The following is a 19,534-nucleotide window of genomic DNA, read 5'->3' as shown; positions in this document are numbered from 1 at the left end:
TACTCTTTTGTATATTTTGATGAAACTCTAAGTTCTCAATTCAGGTTTCAATAAAGTGCAGTGAGTTTTGTCATGCTCTTCTTCCCCAGTTAGTTTAGTTGATGAAAAATTGCAAAGATCTTGCAGCCTTAGCTTACATGGGGATTCAACGCCTTCTTGTGTTAGATCTTTTCATTATAAATGCAATTGACAGAGGTGTCTATCATAAGCTATTTGTTATACAATCTTTATAAATAGCTCTCATCATGTGTAAGACAAGTCTAAATTTGTTTGGAAATAGCTTCTGAAGACGCCCTGCTGTGGCTTCCTCAGAGTGCCAGGCAGGCATTCAGTGGGGGAATCAGACAGAACAAACTTTATCTAGTCATCTTTCCATCAGCTTGAAATGATGTGCATCACATCCAACTTAAAAGATCTACTGTAACTGGGAACCAGGTTCATAGACAAGCGTATATAATCAAGCAATATGCAGCCAAACTCTATATCATCTAAGATACATTTTGTTTTCATTTCTTTTTAGAAATATCCTACTTAGCTGTTTTGGTTGACATTGCCACTAGTTTTGTTCCTTTTAACCTAGACTTGACCTGAAGTCCACAGGAGGAAGGTCTTAAAACTCAAATGTGCAATTGCCTATTCTCTCTAAAGACCAATGAGTATAAGAAAGATAGAAAGCTTAGGACTCTTCAAGTTCTTGGTCCCATACTTCTATTCAAATATCAGTTCAAAAATACATTTCAAAGTCAAATAGAAATAGTGCTTGGATTATCCACCCTTTTGGATGATACACACCACTGCTCTCCATTACTGCAGGTAATTAAGAGCTGTTTTTCATATGAAGAAGTATTTCCTTAAATATTCATTCTCTTCTATAAAATTTTCACAAGAACTTTAATAAGCGAAGCTGACTGATTATAATTCCACATCCTCTCTCTACTCAGTCTCTGGAGGAGACATGCAAGAGCAATAGTATCCTACAAAGCTCTTAGGAAGCAGGTAAGAAGAGAGGCTGGGGACCTGATAATGAAGACTCCATAGTCAGTCCATGATGAAAATTTTTGAACACATTTTCAATGATCATAATCAGAAAATATGGCTATAAGGTGCAAAAGGAACACAATGGAAATAATCTGGCAAACATATAGACAGGACAAAATTATAGAGCAAAAGCAGACTATAAAGATGATCTAATTCACCCATTCCCCATTTTACACATAAATGTTATGAAATCACCCTTTCTAGGTAATAATATCCCTCCTCTCTGCAACCTCCATTCCTTGCTCATATTTCTGTTATTTTATTATTACTTTTATATCTACTCTTCTAAAACTATTTACTTGTCGTTGACACGTCTTTAGTCTGAGACCTAGCAGGGGGCTCATGCTGACGCTAGCACAGTCCAGACCCAAAATAGACAATGAATATTTCCTTTGTTGAGTCTAATTAATTACATAACCTTCAATGACATGCAAGTTTGACACACGTATTTCCTGTGAACTTCATATCACTAAATGTGAGTCCTTTGTATACTGCAAAATCCTTCTAAGTGATATGGTGATCATCATGCATTAGAGTACATAGAATTTATAAAGATTTTGCTTACTTCAATTGCCAAATTAATTATACCCTCAGAGCTTACCCATCAAACTGTCAAACATCCATTGATTCCATTTTAAGGTTGTGGTGTAAGTATTTTGTAGATGGTAACAGCATTACTTTTTGATTCAGTTGTCTGGCTTAAATTCAAATTCCTTTGGTAATCGTCATCAACTTTGTAGAACATGGAGGAAACTGTGAAATTACAGGTACAGAGGGGTTACCTGTAAATTGACAAATCATAATGACTATCTAAAGTTTTTATATCTTTTGACTTTCAATAGCTGCCTATGTTTTTGTATCAAGTGGCCTTTAATTATTCCATCAGTAGCAATATTCTGAACTTGATGAGCGTTTCCCTCTGCTAAGTAAGCTCTCAACTCGTGTCTTCCTTTGATCACTATGGTTCATCAATAGGATGTTGTACCTGCTCTTACAGTGGCCCCCTGAGAAATGTGGTTGGTATTATTGTGCCATGGACAGACAAAACTACAGATTCATTCAGAGATTAAGCTTGCTTCCTCCTTGTTTTGTTGTGGTTCATTTCTCTAAGAATGGGTCAAGAGTCACATTCTTTGGTGGGAGTAATATGACGTGATTTGGTATCCATTCCCACACCCTCTCCCCAAACATAGGGTCCTGTGCACACCTGTGCTAAGACCCAGGAATCCCTAGGGTACTTGCACTCAATCAGGATCATGTAGGGCTGGCAAAGATTATAAAGTTAGTCTTAGTCCTGATTTTGATGGTTATCTAGCTATGTGAATTTGGGCTAGATACTAACTTATCTAAGTTTCAGTTTCCTGTTTAATAAAATATGTGTAATCTTGTGCTGTAAGAGTTATGTGATATGTACTTGGTATGTGGTAATATGTACTTATAAACAGAAATAACCATTCTGTTAGCAGTGGTTATTTAGCACGAGGCAACTCTCATGAAAGATCCCTTCCCTGAATTTACCCTCCTGGATATGTTAGTAACTTAGAAAGTTCTGTTTGAAGGCTTGATGACTTCTAGGTTTGTGATCTAAAAGAAGAGTCATGAAAATACTTTGTTGACCTGTCTGGATGTAGGATTGACACAAGAGAAACATGTTGTACAGGGTCAATACAGGAAAGTTATGAGGAAACAGGGTGTTTAATCTGTGATCCTACAAACAGACCAAACGAAAAGTCAATACCAAAAGATGTTGTGTAAATGCCAGGAGCTAAGCACAGAAGATACTAAGAAAGAGCTGAGGACAGCAGCTGAAGATGAGGAATAAGGAATTAGCTAAGGCAGAAACACATATATATTCTGTTAGATAACAAACCATCTTCAGGGCCTATTTCATCTAAACACCTGAGAAACCCATTGAGGACTGGGATAGTAAATGTAATTTGTACTGTATGTTCTAGCTTGTATGGTGCTCAGTATAGTCAGAAAATAAATGTGAACCGAAGTGATGGCCACAGACATGGGAAAAGTATGATGGATGCGCTAATGTTTGAACACAGGCCAGGCAACTGACTTAGGCCAGAGATGTCTGAGAAAGCTTCACACAAAAGATGAAATCGGGTAAGTATTGTGGGATATGTAGGAGCTGAGAAAAGATGGAGATAAAGGGCGTTTCCATAGAGAAGTCATAATTTGCAGAGGCACAGAGGCAGAAAAATAACAGTTTATCTAGTGGAAGCATGAGGTAGGGGTGTGTGTGTGTGTGTGTGTGTGTGTGTGTGTGTGTGTGTGTGTGGCAGGTGGGGACAGGGAGGCCTGGGGTATTGTTGAGGATGTGAAGCTGCGCTGGCCATGGGCTCTATTTCATTAGAGGCTTCGTATGTCATGGTTAAGATGTCAGATTTTATTCTGAAAGCAGTGGCACATTTTAAGCAGGTAGTAATATAATCAGATTTATGTTTTCTATAGATCAACTTGTTGGAAGTGGGGAGAGAGGACTGAAAGAGGCAGAGTCAAGAGTCTTTTACAGAAATACAAGTAAGGTGTGATGAGGCCATAGCCAGTGTGCTAATAGCAGAGATGGAGAGAAGGAGACAGATTGGAGGGGTATGTGTTAAAGGAAGGAGTTTGACCAATATTAAGAAAAGTAAAATATTGGAACTAAAAAGAGAAAAATGTCTTACAAAGTACATTAAAAGAATGGAGTATTAGAGTCAAAGTGTTTGGAGTTCTTGACATTTGGCTCTGGTAATTACTATGTGTGAGACTTAGGGGTTACTCATTCATGAAATGGAGTTCTTGATACCTATCTTAAAGAGCTGATGTAAGGGTGAGCTTACCACTTAGGAGGCATTCAATAAGTAGCAGTTATTGTTAGTGTTATTAAAGATACACTTAACAAAATATAGAGGGCTTGTATTTACAGACACTTTATTATATTTCTTTTTCTAAACATTCTCCCATTAAGTCCCAACTAGGCTATATGACATCTAGAATGAAATGAATTAATATGTGTAAAATACTTAGAAGAATGCCTGGGACACAATAAGCACTGTGTGTTCACTAATACAAATAAATAAGTAAGTATATACCTAATCATTTACTGTGCTTTGCCAGTTTATTCCATCATGCTGAGAAATCAGAAAAGGCTCTGAATGCTTCTTGAAAGATGATAGCTTCAAAATTAGAGAGAATTTCTTTGGCAACCTAAACCTATACTGAAGTGGGCTTATCAGTGAATAAATCTTAAAATGTATATAGGTCATAATTTCTTTTCAGTGAGCTCTTTCTGTCTTGAGTTTTAGAAATAGTTTTCAGTCTTTTCAAAGAAAGCCGCATGAATATGAATGCATTTGAGTGAAGAAAATTTTAGTTGATAGCACAGATTGAAGATAACATTTATGACTGTTAAATAAGAACTGAATTATCAACTTTAAGCCTTCCCATTCCCCATCAGTGGAAAATCTTCATGGAATCTATTTAATTCTTCCAAAATCTGCTTTAATACAAGATATACCAATATATTATTTTGTTGTGATATATCTTCAATGAGGCATTACATGGGTAGATATAGATTAATCTTATAGAGGGAAACAGTCTTTCTGTTATGATTTTAAGAAAGGACTAACCTTTACTTACATTTTACTTTGAATGCTTATTCTTTCCATTTTACTGTTTTAGGAGTATCTCATACCAGACTGCACTGAGCCCCAAGGTTAAGGCTAAGGTATTTATGAGAGTAAAATCAGGGTAGAGATTGTTTTTGTGAAATAGTAATGAAATCTAGGTATGTAAAACAAGATTATCTCATTAAAGCAATAATAAACAAAAAAAGATATTAGGGAACAGATGGAAATTCAAATAGGAGACTCTATAATGGGATATAAGAATGCAAATCAGCCAGAGTAGAGTTTTTGCACATTTAAATGTAGTTGCTTTTGTCATAAAAAGATATACACATAAAATACAATCTGTTAAACTATTTGTATTTGAATCATAAGAATTTTTAAGTAAAGAAATAACAATGTTTATTTGGGAATCAGTGCCTATAGTATTGTTGTTACTTTTAGAATGAGTGTTAAGTGTGAAGTCTCAAGTAGTGCCTAGCGTAACTTAGCATGTTTTAGAATGAGAAGTTATAATTACATTAACAATCATATTTAGGCATATCCAACAAGCGTAGTCACAGATTCACCTTTCAAGCATGTTTGAAGGAAGTTTTATTAATAACACATTACCAATTAAATGTTAAATTTTAGAAAACCTCAATGATTTGGTATATAATTAAAAAACCCTATCTGCCATCATTCTCTCTTCATTTTGTTCCCTTCCCTTAGTCCAATGGGTGGTTCTTTTATTCTTTGCTAATTTATTTATTGTTTAATATTGATATCTTATTCACCAACAGTCCTCAAAGCATTTAGGTTCCTATTCTCTGAATTATCTTGGCAGGGTGTGACTCTTGAGGTAAACCCAGCTGCATTCAGTTACAGGTGGGAGTTTTAGTAGTTGTCAGTTTCTTTGGTAGTTTCACAATATAGATTCCAGAGCTAGAAGTGAGAATTCAGTATAAAAAAGGCTGAAATGTACTTCTGGAGAGCCAAGTCATTCCCATTGCTCTTCAGGGTGCCTCCACTCCAAGGTCTGTTGACTCACGGTCCTGTTAACCTGAGTCTGTTGTATTCACAGTGTTCTTTTTCCCCTTATTGCTATTTTCCCATTTATAATGCCCTACCCTAGACCTTCAAGGGAGAAAAACAGAAACAAAAAACACCCCAATGCATTGTTTCAGGGCGTGCTGAAGTTTCACCACCTCTGCCAAGCTATCCTCCATTCTCCACACTTCCCTCTTAGACGGATCTCCAGTTTGAATATAGGAGTCGATAATTTAAATGTGATTGGCTTATACTGTTGGCTAATTGTTTTGAGGTCATTAATCTTGCTTCCCAAAGTTCATATAAATTATGTAAGGACAGGATTTATTTATTCAGTATAGATACAAATATATTTATGTTTTGTGTGTATCTATAAAAATTTAAATTTCTTAATATGACTTGAAAGTACTAAGTTTCTCGTATAGTTCACTGCATTAGTCCATTTTCATACTGCTGATAAGGCCATACCCAAAACTGGGAACAAAAAGAGGTTTAATTGGACTTACAGTTCCACATGGCCGGGGAGGCCTCAGAATCATGGTGATAGGCGAGAGTCACTTCTTTTTTTTTTTTTTTTTTTGAGACGGAGTTTCGCTCTTGTTTCACAGGCTGGAGTGCAATGGCGCAATCTCGGCTCGGCTCACCGCAACCTCCGCCTCCTGGGTCCAGGCAATTCTCCTGCCTCAGCCTCCTGAGTAGCTGGGATTACAGGCATGCGCCACCATGCCCAGCTAATTTTTGTATTTTTAGTAGAGACGGGGTTTCACCATGTTGACCAGGATGGTCTCGATCTCTTGACCTCGTGATCCACCCGCCTCGGCCTCCCGAAGTGCTGGGATTACAGGCGTGAGCCACCGCGCCCGGCCGAAAGGCACTTCTTACATGGTGGTGGCAAGAGAAAAGAGGAAGAAGCAAAAGAGGAAACCCCTTATAAATGCATCACATCTCGTGAGATTTACTGTCATGAGAACAGTACGGGAAAGACTGGCCCCCATGATTCAATTACCTCCACCTGGGTCCCTCCCACAACACAAGGGAATTCTAGGAGACACAATTCAAGTTGAGATTTGGGTGAGGACACAGCCAAACCACATCAATTACAAAATGACTGCTAACCAGAATATTAATTTTTTGTAAATGGGCATGATGCTTGAGATACAGCTTAGCCCATTTAATATAAAAACTAAAACTAGCAACTTTAAGTTTTCAACAGCACATAGCTACTCAATGATAAGCCTCCACTAGAACTCAGCTAGTTGTTCTTGTTGCCCATTTGAGAAAATTGATGGACATTCTTGCTAGGATTGGCAATGTATTTGTCAAAGACAATGAAAGTATGAAACTATCATTTGTTAAAAACTAGAAACAAACTGCTTCAGCCATCCTTAGAAAACATTTGCTTTAGAAAAGTTGGTTTCGTTGCTCTTTGTTGGAAATATTAGTCAACATAGGGAAAATATAAAATTATCTGAATCTAATTTCTTTCACAATTCTCTCAGAAAATATTGGCCTACATGACCCAAAACTATGTACCCAAACACCAGGTTTGCAAACAAAATGAGAATCAGCTTCTTCCCAGTCCGCTGGAGTCAGCTTCTTCTTAGTCCACTGGAGGGAAGTTTGTCAACATCATGTGAACAGTCCTTACATACAATTAATAAGGAGAAAATCAGTAGTTTTCTGGCTTTAGATTTACGCAGGTATTAGAATCATGATGTATTAGTCCATTTTGCACTGGTGTATTAGTCCATTTCACACTGCTATAAACAAATACCTGAGATTGGGTAATTTCTAAAGGAAAGAGGTTTAATTGACTCACAGTGCCACGTGGCTGGGGAGGCCCCGGGAAACTTGAAATCATGGCACACGGCAAAGAGCAACCAAGGACCTTCTTCATGTGGCAGCAGGAGAGACAGAAGAGAGTGGAGGAGGAAGAGTCCCTTATGAAACCATCAGATCTCGTGAGAACTCACTATCACGAGAACAGCATGGGGGGAACCACCCTCATGATCCAATCACCTCCCACCAGGTCCCTCCATTGACATGTGGGGATTATAATTCAAGACGAGATTTGGATGGGGACACAGAGCCAAACCATATCAACTGGTAAACCAGTTCTTCCCCACAAAAGGAAAGAAAACTCTAATTTATAGTGTCCGCCAATTTCTGTGGTATAAATGTACCCTCATCTCACCCTCCACCCTCAAGTAGGCCCTGGTGTCTGTTGGTCCCTTCTTTCTGTCCATATGGACTCAATGTTTAGCTCCTACTTAAAAGTGGGAACCTGCAGTGTTTGGTTTTCTGTTCCTGCACTAGTTCATTTTAGAATAATGACCTCCTCAGTGGTGGCATTGAGCCGAGATTGTGCCACTGCACTCCAGCCTGGGTGACAGAGCAAAACTCCATCTCAAAAGAAAAAGAGAAAGAGAAAGAATAATGGCCTCCTGCTCCTTCCATGTTGCAGCCAAGACATGGTGTTGTTTTTTCTTATGGCTGCATAGTATTCCACGGTATATATATACCAAACTTCCCTTATCCAGCCTACTGTTAATGTGCATTTAGGTGGACTCAATTTTCAATTTCCTTGCTGATGTGAATAGTGCCGTGATGAGCATATGCACACATGTGTCTTTATTCCTTTGGGTATTTGCCCAGTAATGGGATTGCTGGTTGAAAGGCACTTCCATTTTAAGTTCTTTGAGAAGTCATCAAACTGCTTTCTACAATGCTTGAACTACTTTACCTTTGTACCAGCAGTGTGTAAGTGTTCCCCTTTCTCTACAACCTCACCAGCATCTGTTATTTTTCTGTTTAATCATGGTCATTCTGACTGGTGTGAGGTGATATTTTACTGTGGTTTTGATTTGCATTTCTCTAATGATAGTGATGTTGACCATTTTTTCATATGCTTTTTGGCCACATGTGTATCTCCTTTTGAAAAGCATATGTTCCTGTTCTTTACTCACTTTTTAATGAGGTTGCTTGGTTTTTGGTTAAATTGTTTAAGTTCTTTATAGATTGTGAATATAGACCTTTGTCTTATATATAGTTTGCAAATATTTTCTCCCATTCTGTAGGTTCTGTGTTTATTCTGTTGATCGATTTGATATGCAGAAGCTCTTTGGTTTAATTAGGTCTCATTTGTCAATTTTTGTTTCTGTTGTAATTGCTTTTGGCATCTTTGTTGTAAAGTCTTTGCCAGGGCCTATGTCCATGATGGTATTTCCTAGGTTATATTCCAGGGTTTTTGTAGTTTCAGATTTTACATTAGTCTTTAATCTATCTTGAGTTTATTTTTACATATGGTATTAATTCATTAACTAATTTTGTTTCTCTTGTTCTAAGCTGTTCATTGAAGAAATATATAGATGTATATGTGTATTTTGAATACCACGTATTCCATTTTATGTGAGAAAAAGACCAAATAAACCAACAAACCCATGGCTTGGTATATAAATTTCAGATAACAAAATGCAAGTGATCAATTACTTTAAAAATGGCATCAGAAGCGCAAAATTTATGCATTTGTTTCACCATACTCCTCATATTTGAAACACTTGGCTTGTGATTAATATCTGCAAGGAAGTGATTTTTGGAGTATTGGTTCATGGACAACCACTGTTGTGTCTAAAACAGTCATATTATCTTCACAGTCAGAGTTATGAAGAAGAAAAACTGTATCTGTATCCATTCAACGCAAAATGATTTAGCCTCTTTAGATACCAGATGAGAAATTCTGAAACTTCACACGTTCAATCTCAAAATGTTTGCAGCAAAACCCACTCCATTAATATTAATTTCTTTCTTTAACCCTCTTATTTGCGTTACAGTCTGCTTCTACAACTAGAAACAAGTTGGAATTGTAATCCAGCCAGGGGGTTATGCACTTTAAATGGTAACATTTTCAAAATAGACACTGTCTTCTTACAGATGAATTTAAGAAATATAAACTTTTGCAAGAATAAATTGAACACTATACATATTCATTGAAAGCTACTATTTTCCTAGGCAGTAACTAAATATTTTCTTTGGCTCTGGGATTTTTAAAAAAGTTTTTTTTTTCTGTACTGACTTCTGTGATGTTACTTTCTTCTGGATTTTTTCCTAACTTTGGCCATGTCTTTTCAGTCTTCATTCTCACCCTTGCTTAGTTACCTCCCAAGTTTTGAGAATCCTTCAACATTGTTCCTCATATATTACTCATCAAGATTTATCTATAAACTCTTCTTGGATGATTCTTTTAACCCATGACTCCAACAGTCACTTATAAACTGGTGACTCCAAATCTGCCTCTAGCAGATTTAACCAACTGCAAGATTTTAACCAACTGCATAGCAGACAGTTCCACCCAATTGCTCACAAACACTTTGTGTCCAAAATTGAATTGATCATTTCTTCAGCTCTTTCTTGAGAAGTTTTATGATATGCCTTGTAATCCAATAAATGCTTCTGGAATTTATAATAGTTGCTTCCTTTCCGCCTCCAAATCTAATCACCCCATATCAAAGGGGTGGGGAAGAGCAATCCTATCTTGTCTGGAAAGAAGAAAGAAATGGAATATTTATGAATAGCCTTAATGACCATAGCAGACAATATTTTTATTTTTATTTATTGAGGGGCTAATCTCTATCATTGTTCTGATTATTTCACAGTATTAAATCACTGAATGTTTATAACCAGTGAAAATAGTGATAGTATTATCCTCATTTCAGAGTTAAGTAATGTGAGACATTATTCTATTTAGTGACTATAAACAAGATAAAAAGAACATTTAATTAAGTAAATCAAGAAGTATTAGGAATCCTTACTCTTGCTTGTAAAGTTTTATATATTATAGCTCTTAAAAGTTATTATTTAAGTCACAAGAGAAGCATAAATTATTTTTAATGAAAAGTTAATCTAGCATACATATCTTGTTCTCCTGCGTACCTTTTTCTGCAATTCACGTAAGTGATTCGTGGAAAATGATTTCAAGTAGTAATCAAACTTTGGCAAATGAATAATGTATTTCCCTTTAGACCAACCATAGGTGCTGTGAGTGTTTTTGAAATACCAGATGGCAGTTGTACTTCTGATATTCAGTAGAGAACTCTAGACATAATTGCACTGAACCTTACCATTTGTGTTCAGATCACTCTCCACTATTTATTCCTTTCTCAAGGGGAATTCCCTTCTTCTATTAACTTTGTCTATAATTATGAACATTCATCAGCAGGAGAATCCTGGCACATCTAAAATAGATGTGATGCATCATGTTCTCCTAAAGACATTTGTTGCTCATTGAATCCTTAGAGAAATCCCAAAATGCTAGTTCCCAGTGGGGATTGGAAATGATAAAATTTAATGTGGTTTAAGGAAAAGTGTAAACATGATGATAAGAAAGCCTTTTAACTGGAAGTGTTTGGGAGAATAAAGTATAGCTGTTTTTAAATTGACATTTTATTAACCCATATGAGGCCAAGGCCATTTCCTAAAAGGTGAAGTTCATGAAGGAAGGAAGGAAAAAAGGAAGAAAAGAAGGAAAAAAGAAAGGGAAGAAGGCAGGGTGAGCCTGTTTTGATTCCTATTAGTTTCCCTGGATTAGAGAAATTCTTAGCAAAATACCACCTTTTCTGTGAAAATAAACAATTTCCTGCACCCTATGTAAGATTACAAACATGGATTATGTATCTCTTGGCTTCTGAAGAGCAAAGGAAAGAGAATCATTATCAAAATATATTTAAAAACTGTGGTCCCACATGTACTCTACCTTACACTTTATTAAAAATATCTGCATTTCCATTCCACATTTTTAACAAAACAGTATTTTATTAACAAAATCTCTTGAAGTTTCCCAAAAAGGACAATCCCATGCCTCATGTACCCAGTGTAATAATTCACCTCCTAGAATCTTGTGTACAATCAAAATCACAGTCTGATACAACCAACCAAATGTTTATATAGTAAACCTACGAATGAATGCTGCAGATATGGATATCATTAGGTCAAAATAGATTTAAACTCTGGTTTTATATTCTAATTTATAATAAATGTTCAGTCTTTCTTACTATAAAATTTTTACAATGGAAAAACTAAAGAAATGAAAACAGATTTTTTTTTCCATTTATTTATTTTATTGCATTTTAGGTTTTGGGGTACATGTGAAGAACATGCAAAATTGTTGCATAGGTACACACGTGCCAGTGTGATTTGCTGCCTTCCTCCCCATCACCTACATCTGGCATTTCTCCCCTTGCTATCTCCCCAGCTCCCCACCCCCCACCGTCCCTCCCCTATTTTCCCCCAACTGACCCCAGTGTGTAGTGCTCCCCTCCCTGTGTCCATGTGTTCTCATTGTTCAACACCCACCTATGAGTGAGAACATGCGGTATTTGATCTTCTGCTCTTCTGTCAGTTTGCTGAGAATGATGGTTTCCAGGTTCATCCATGTCCCTACAAAGGACCCAAACTCATTGATGAAAACAGATTTTTATCAATCTCCACATTTCAATGCTATAGAAACAAAATATATTGTATACTTTATGGAGGATTATTTTTTAATATAGATATTTATATTAAAATTTGATTTATTTATTATATACTATAATATATTTAAATTATATGTAAATATAACATTTACTATACTAAATTTATTTAAATTTAATATATCTTATATTACTTTTAAGTATTTTTTCCATTTGTTTAAGTAAAAGTTATACCCACCTGACAAAGTCGATTTAAGAGAAGTTGAATCTATACAAAGGTTTCAAAGAACTATTGAAGTGTCAAGATGAGACATGATAAACCTCAATTTGGTGATGTGACTTTAGGGTAAATTCAACTCACTTCATAATCATGTTTTTTTGTTTATTCCATCACAAGCAATACATATACTAATAGTCAGAGATCTTCGATCTTTGATCAAACAGAAAATTGCCAATATATATCAGTAGATATACTGATTTGTTTATAGTGGTTGAGAAGAATTGACTACAAGAAACAAAGTTTTAAATTATGTTTCAGTTTCAAACAATGTCAGCTGGACTTTTACCAAAACCTTCAAAGATGGGAGTTAGCAGGTTGATCCTCTTCCTCAAACACCAGAAATTTTCCGAAGGAAGGTCTTTATGGAGCTGAAGAATGAAGGAATTTGTTTTAGGAAGGAAGAGGATAAGCAAGAAGCTTCCAAATTCATTTTAATTTGAGTCTGACCTGAATTGATTAATAAGCATAGTATGTGAACTAGCTCCTATACTGACCATGCTTTTCACAAACATCCAAGTCATGTTTCATAACAATTCCAACGGGTAAACACAGATTGAAGAGTAAAACAGTACATCCACAGGAGAATCTTTATCTTTTGCCATTAAGTGGCAAATGTGATAGAAACAGCATAGTCTAATGTAATCTGACTTGAAACTGTTCTGTCAGCCTCATTACAGGGCAAAGTAAATCTGTTCTTTGCTTAGCTCACTGGGTCATACAAATTCCTGATTGCTTGGTTTTTTTCTCAGTATGAGAAAACAATTTATAGCACATTAGATAAATAAAACAATTTTAGGTCCAAGTGATTTGCTTAGTAATTTCTATTTAACTAAAATTAATTTCTTGTCTAGAGAGAAATTCATGGTTTTTATTTTATAGTTTCTCTTCTCAAACAGGAGACTTAGATTATTTTTTTTCCATGTGTCCCAATTTTCCGAATTTTATTTTGATATAAAAGTTACGTGGATATTAAAGTTTTGAAAGTTTCTTGGTACTCTTATTTTTTATGGGCTCACTATGGAGGATTTTGACTTTCAAACTAAAAAGAAGAAATTTCACAAATACATGTCAAAGTGTTATATATTGTTATAAAAACAAGCCATAAGATACTGACTTAATGTTATATGAGGAACCTTGTTACACAATTGCCAAAAAAGTGGGAAAACACAAAATAAGACTTGAAATACATGGATTAACCCAATATGTAGGTTGAGTATCCCTTATGCTAAATGCTTAGGACTATAAGTATTTCAGATCTTGGATTTTTTTTTTTTAATTTTGGTGTATGTGCATATACATAATGAGATGTCTTAAGGATGGGACCCACATATAAACATGGAATTTATTTGTCTTATATATACCTGATATACATAGCCTGAAGGTAATTCTATACAATATTTTAAATAGCTTTGTGCATGAAACAAAGTTTGTAGCCAGATGTGGTGTTCACACTAGTAATCCCAGCACTTTGGGAGGCCAAGGCAGGAGGATGGCTTGAGCCCAGGAGTTCGAGACCTGCTTGGGTAATATAGTGAGACCTTATCTCTACACAAAATTTAAATTAGCTGAGCATGGTGCCATGTAGTCCCACCTACTCAGGAAGCTGAGGTGGGAGGATTGCTTGAGCTCAGAAGGCAGAGGTTGCAGTGAGCCAAGATTTTCATGCCAGTACATTCCAGCCTGGGTGACAGAGTGAGTACCTGACTCAAAACAGCAATAAAAACAATGTTTGTGTACGGTGAGCCATCAGAAAGCAGGTAGGTGTCCCTCTCAGCCACCCACCCACCTGGACAATCTGTGGTTATCACCATCATCCCTGACTCTAAATAGTATACAGAGGTAAGGGTATATTGTACCTAAAGGTAAAGTTATATACTGTCGGTGATATGGTTTGGCTGTGTCCTCATCCAAATTTCATCTAGAGTTTTAGTTCCCATAATCATGAAAGGGACCCAGTGCGAGGTAAGTGAATCATGGGGGTGGTTACCCTCATGCCGTTCTCGTGATAGTGAGTTCTCACAAGATCTGATGGTTTTATAAGGGTCTTTCCCCGCTGCTTTGCTTGACACTTCTCTCTCACGCCGTCCTGTGAAAAAGGAAGTGTTTGCTTCTCCTTCTGCCACGATTATAAGTTTCCTGAGACCTCCCAAGCCATGCTGAACTGTGAGTCTATTAAACCTCTTTCCTTTATAAATTACCCATTTTGGAGCATATCTTTATTAGCATTGTGAAAACGGGCTATTACAATCAGGATATTAATCAGGATAAATACTTAAATAAGTATTTATCAGGATAGTATGTAAGCAATTACTTTCTTCTATCTACACATAAGAACCTAACAGTGAAAAATATGGCATGCCATTAATACAGTGAAAAGAGAATGCATTCAGAGTAACTAAGTGGCACAGTAGCATCACCAGCTGAATGCAGCTAGATCGTTTTTCCTTAGGGGATACTGAATAAACGGTGTTGCGGACGTTCGTTGTAACCTGTCCATTGAGGGCAGATGTCACATTTTCCACTTGTGGCATAATGTTGTTGCTCAAAAAGTTTCCGATTTTGGAACCTTTGGGGTTTCAAATTTTCAGATTAGGAATGATCAACCTGTATAAAATCAAAGGAAAATTTTATTTGATGAACACATTTTTGACAAACTCATTTGATTTTACTGATATAGCTTATTGGAAATCTGGGAATAATTTCCTGTAACCTTGCTGTAGTGGAAAGCATTTGCATTCATATATTTTTTAAAAGGAATACTCAGATTGTCTGAAGGTAAACTTAAGGCACTTGGGTAATCATGGAAATTATTTCTAGATTAATCTAACAGAGGCAGGCTAAGAGTGAATTCTTAATAATCCTCCTGATATCCTAAAGACATGATCTTGTACACATGTACAAGAAGAGATCCTTTAACAATCCTATAAGGAGAAGTGAATAGGTATGCATTTTTTTCTATAGCTGGAAGTAAATAATTATAGTATATCTCACAGTTTGAAAAAGTGTATTCATCATGATACACTTTTAAACATGATAAAAAGGACAGAAATACTATCTTAAAGACATTAAAAAAATCACAAAGCTCTCAAAAGTATTCATTATAGGAAATAGCAGAGCATTTTAGAAAATGTCCATTGTATTTTTACAGTGAGGTTAAAAAAGACATTTGCTCTATGAGATGAGGCTGGAAGTTTATTTGCATTCATGGCAATCTTTTTTGTATTACCATTATGTGTTAGACACTATGGTAAGTATAATAGGTGCATGATCTCATTGAATGTTTATAACAACCCTTGAATAAATGCTAGTAGCATATCCATTGTAAAGATAAGAAAGCCAAAGCTTTCAGAAATGTAATAATTTGGTCAAGAGGAAAAATAATGTAAGTGACATAGCTAGAATTTAAATCTTTGCACTCAGTCTCAAAAGTTTAAAATGTTTAAAACTTATTTTATAATACTTTCTATCAAAATGAGAAAGGAGACTGAGAGGCAGACTGAAGTGAAAATAGACCAAGCCTCAATAAGCCAGACCACCATACAAATAAACAACAGGCTTACATTTCCATGAATAGAATGACAGACAGAAACACTGTAGAGAATCAGCTTAGTGATATAGATGACAAACATGCAAAGTTCTCCCTGAATGAAAAGAAAAAAATGTTAAAAGAGATTACACACTAAATATCAAAAATGATTAAAAACAAAAAGATAGTAGAAATGAAATAATAGTTTTACCTTGTGATAACAGCATTTAAAAATACATGATCCACGTAGCACATGTTGTAGTTGTGCAAACTATTTAAAAGCATCGAATGATGAAGGCAAAATAAGGGTTAGCTTGATTGCAGTGTGGTAAAATAGAGGCTGGATTGGTGTCTCCAGAGCTGGATTGTTCTCCCATGTATCACATCTAAAATTGATCTGCTTTATTTGATCACCATTTCTAGTTCGATCACTAGATGAAAATAAGTCTTAAAGAAGAATGAAGTAGTGGGAGCATCAAACCACTCAACACATCATGAATAGACGGTTGTTTGCCTGTTAACGTGGACATGGAAAGTAACTCTTACATTCTATTAAATCAGTCTATTTATCCAAAAACTGACGGTCTTTTTTTTCCATCATTTTGCATAGTAATGACAAGTACTTGGAATGAGAGAAACCATTTACTTTTTTCTAAAATGTGTACAATAATCAGAAAGTCTTAGAAAAACTGATGCAAGATTTGTATCACATGTACAAACTAACGTGTTTGTCCTTCATTTGTGGATGAAGGAAAAAGGCAATTGTGGCACATACCAACTGATTAATTCAAGTATATAACACTACGTACATGAAGCAGTAGTCATTTAAGATTAATGTACTCCTTATTTACAGTACAGCCAAGGATATTAAATGCTGCCACAGTAGGAAGGTTAGGCTACATTTAATCATTTCCAGAGTAGGTAAGATGAACAACCTCAATTCAGAGTTGAGCTTAAATTTGCTTTTAGGAAGTTGTCTTGCTTAGAAAATTAACTTGCAAAAATTGAGTGATTATGCCATATCAAAAAAGAAACAAGCTAGGTGTAGTGGTTCATGCCTGTAATCCCAAAACTTTGAGAAGCTGAGGCAGACGGATCTCTTAAGGCCAGGAATTTGAGACCAGCCTGGGCAAGATGGCAAGACCCTGTTTCTACAAAAATCAAAACAAAAAGATTAGCCAAGCATGGTGGTCCCTGAATGTTGTCCCAACTACTCAGGAGGCTGAAGTGGGAGAATCATTTGAGCCCTGGAGTTCAGGGCTGCAGTGAGCTATGATAATGCCACTGCAATTCAGCCTAGGCAATGGAGCAAGACCCTGTCATGCTTTAAAAAAAAGAAATGAAACACCATGTGGTATACAGTGAGAAGACAGAAAAGTCTTTTAAAAACTTTAAAAGGATAAGAGGATACCAGAAATCTTGTTCCTGGAAGCCTCCTGATGGGGCAGCAGACATAAGCCCACTGGGCTTCAAATGCTCTTGCTTCTTAGCTTTAAAAAATCGTTTGTCAAAACCAGTCCTATAATAAAAGATGGCATATTATTAGCATGGTGGGATTTTTTTTCCACACTAAATCCTCCTTTTCTTAGATGACGGTGTGAGGCTTTTGTTTGTTGTCTTTTTAAAATACTAAGTTAGTATTTCACTAACAAGTTAGAAATTAAACTCTGCTTAGATTCAGTGATTCTTCCATAAAAGGATGACCAGTGGTAAAATGCCTAGAAACCCTGAAATATGTGTACATTGAAAGAACTGAGACTCTTTAGCCTAGAGGAAAAACTTAGGGGTAAATGAAGGCTACCACTGGATATTTGAAATGCTTCTCTGTGAAAGGAGGAATATGCTTGCTCTGTTTGACGTCAGATACAGAACAAGGAGGAAGATTTCAGTTTAAAATAAGCGCATGTTGGAAGCATGGAATAATTGTATATGTGACTGTCAGTGATTGTTCAGTCGTAGAAAAGGCATACAGAAGATAGGCTAAGATTATTTGTGTTATGTGTTCAAGACGTATTTATGAACAATTCAGAATACTTTTTAAAGAAACCAATATTCCTCCTACTGATTACCAGAAAACACCACAAGTAATAATACCTACCTACAGTTATTGAGAGCTTCCTATACAGTTCCAGGCACTGTATTAAATGTTGCATAAAGTCCTGACTTAGGCCGGGTGTAGTGGCTCACGCCTGTAATCCAAAAACTTTGGGAGGCTGAGGCGGATGGATCACAAGGTCAGGAGTTCAAAACCAGCCTGGCCAAGATGATGAAATCCCATCTCTGCTAAAAATACAAAAATATTAGCTGGGTGTGGTGGTAGGTGCCTGTAATCCCAGCTACTCAGGGGGCTGAGGCAGAGAATTGCTAGAACCTGGGAGGCAGAGGTTGCAGTGAGCCAAGATTGCACCACTGCACTCCAGCCTGGGCGACAGAGCAAGAGACCATCTCAAAAAAAAAAAAAAAGTTCTGATTTGATTGCGGTAACAGGTAGATGTTACCACCTTTTAACATATGGAGAAAGTGGTGTTGGCCTTTACAAGCTATGTCTCAAAGTTACACAGTTAGTAAATGACAAACCTGACATTGAAAACCAGATGTGGTAGCTGTCTCAATGTTTACACTATAGTATGTTGCTTCCATTATTATGGAAGGAGTGTTTTTCAATTAAAATGTACTGTTACGAGATGAAACTCTTTAAATTGTGGATACTCCTAGTGGAGCTTAGGGACTTGGAGAATTCAGAGTCTCTGTGTGTATGAGTGTGTATGTGTGTACTGCTAACTCAGTTTCTCTGATCTGTCATTTGAGAAAGGTTTTAGACTATGTTCCTTAATGAGGGAGATAGAAAATCCTTAATTCTAGGACTACTTTAATGAGAGACAGAAGAACTCACAAGAGAGATGCTACTGTATGATTCCACCTGGTTTAAAAGATTAGCATTATGTACCTTTCCATGATTGTACATATGTGTAGGTGTTTAATTTGGCTTAAAGGAACTTCATAACTTTGCTAACGGAAAGTAAGAATGATTTTAGGGAGGACCAGTATATATGGGGACAGGAAGAAAAATAGTCTTATCCTAGGTACTTTGGGTTTGTTATTTTAGTTATTCCTCCTGACAACCCTGCAAAATGGTTAATCAAGCCTGGGAAACTGAGGCTCCTAGTTTCCCATGCTGAGGAAATTATCAGCAATCACACAGTTTCCGCATTGTAGAACAAGGATCTGACCTTACATCTGTCTTGTTCCAAAGCTCTTTTCACTGTGCCCAGTCCTTTTCTTTCAATAATCATTTGCGCTGGGAACTATGGCAGCTTTGATCCTGACCAGCAAAATCATGGCAGCAGACACTTTTCTAAGGATATCCAAAGTGAAAGAAATACAAAGCAGTCAATTTTACTGTGGAGCCAGCAGTGGGTGTAGGCAGCACCTAACTCCTTTAAAAGATAGAAGGAAATGTGGTGATCCAGGGAAACCATTTGAACTACTAATATAAGCTGGAAAAAGAATCACCTTAAGGATGGGTGAGATCCGCTCATCTGGGGATTGCATGGGCATTTGTTGTGGCCTCCTGGAT

General features: G+C 36.4%; 1 protein-coding gene across 17 annotated transcripts in view; it reads left to right on the top strand.

Annotated features, from left to right (window-relative positions):
• Positions 1-19,534, top strand: part of MAGI2 (membrane associated guanylate kinase, WW and PDZ domain containing 2) — a 1,439,413-nt gene that overhangs the window by 745,017 nt on the left and 674,862 nt on the right. The window lies entirely within an intron of this gene.

This window comes from Sapajus apella, unplaced genomic scaffold, assembly GCF_009761245.1.
Source record: "Sapajus apella isolate SASKATOON/1434 unplaced genomic scaffold, GSC_monkey_1.0 scaffold7, whole genome shotgun sequence".
NCBI lineage: Eukaryota > Metazoa > Chordata > Mammalia > Primates > Cebidae > Sapajus > Sapajus apella.
Note: the sequence above shows the minus strand (reverse complement) of the source record. Positions and strands in the feature narration are given on the sequence as shown.